The sequence below is a fragment of the Alligator sinensis genome, unplaced genomic scaffold (assembly GCF_000455745.1).
Source record: "Alligator sinensis unplaced genomic scaffold, ASM45574v1 scaffold117_1, whole genome shotgun sequence".
Classification (NCBI taxonomy): domain Eukaryota; kingdom Metazoa; phylum Chordata; order Crocodylia; family Alligatoridae; genus Alligator; species Alligator sinensis.
In genome coordinates, this window is record NW_005841855.1 from 5,354,660 (window position 1) to 5,355,758 (window position 1,099).

At 45.0% G+C, this 1,099-nt stretch overlaps 1 long non-coding RNA gene across 1 annotated transcript in view; it reads left to right on the forward strand.

The window, feature by feature from the left end:
- Window positions 1-241, forward strand: part of LOC112551713 — a 19,747-nt gene extending 19,506 nt beyond the window's left edge. The window contains exon 4 of the long non-coding RNA XR_003096025.1: window positions 187-241. This is a non-coding gene — a long non-coding RNA (uncharacterized LOC112551713). The remainder of the gene's footprint in view (window positions 1-186) is intronic.
- The last annotated feature ends 858 nt before the right edge of the window (window positions 242-1,099 follow it).

Below are 1,099 nucleotides of genomic sequence, written 5' to 3' on the forward strand. Positions count from 1 at the left end.
TGCCCCTTCACCCGGCCACGGTATGCAGGGGGACCCCCCCCAGGCCCCCCCCCCACACCCGCAGCTCCCACACCTTCACAAATAACCCTCTCCCCATACACACACACTTCAAAAATAGCATCGAATGATTTACATTCCAGATCTCTTGATTTTTAACTTTGTTTCATGATTTTTGACATTTAATAGATTTCACAGATTTCATAGACATTAGGGCTGGAAGGGACCTCGGAAGATCATCGAGTCCAGCCCCTGCCCCAGGGGCAGGAAGTCAGCTGGGGTCATAGGATCCCAGCAAGAAAAACATCCAGGTTTCTCTTGAAGGCGTTCGAAGTAGGTGCTTGAACTGTTGAGCCCCAGCTCAAGTCTGGGATCGTGCCCGGTATGCAAAAGCCAATAAAGATACCAGGGGTGAAAGTATAAAGAAGATTTATTGCTAGCAATACAAGGTGCAAGCAGAATAATTTCACGTAACAAGCACACAGATTCTTAATTCTAAGCATCTTTTATACAGGAGTATTGGACCTTCATAAGCATTCTTGTTTGCTAATTGGTTATAAGGGAGTGACGCAAGGAGTTCTTTACTGAGCATGTCTCTATACCTGTGTTTTAGCTATGTATCTCATTTCCATACATGTATGTTTCATTAGCATACTTTCTCCCCACCTAGGGGTGTGAATCTTAATATTTAAATCAGCTCTTTGCCCTACTCCACTAATTCTATTTTTGTTTTCAAGTCTCCTTTATCTAAGACTGTCTTCTCCTTATCATTGCAAATCATTGCAGATGGGCATTAGTTACATAACAGAGACTTTTGCTTGGGCTTTGTATAGTGGTTTCTAGGTCAAACCTGACAGAACCACCTCCGGCATCAGGCCATTCCAGACCTTGGGGGCTCAGACAGTAAGTAAGTTCTTCCTTATGGCTAGCCTGAAATGGTCTTGCAGGAGTTTATAACCATTCAACCTTGTCATCCCTTGGGGCACTCTGGTGGACAGACGTTCCCCCAGATCCCGGTAAACACCCCTTATAAACTTATAGGTGGCCATCAGATCTCCTCTGAGCCTACACTTTTCCAGGCTGAAGAGTCCCATAGCTAGGG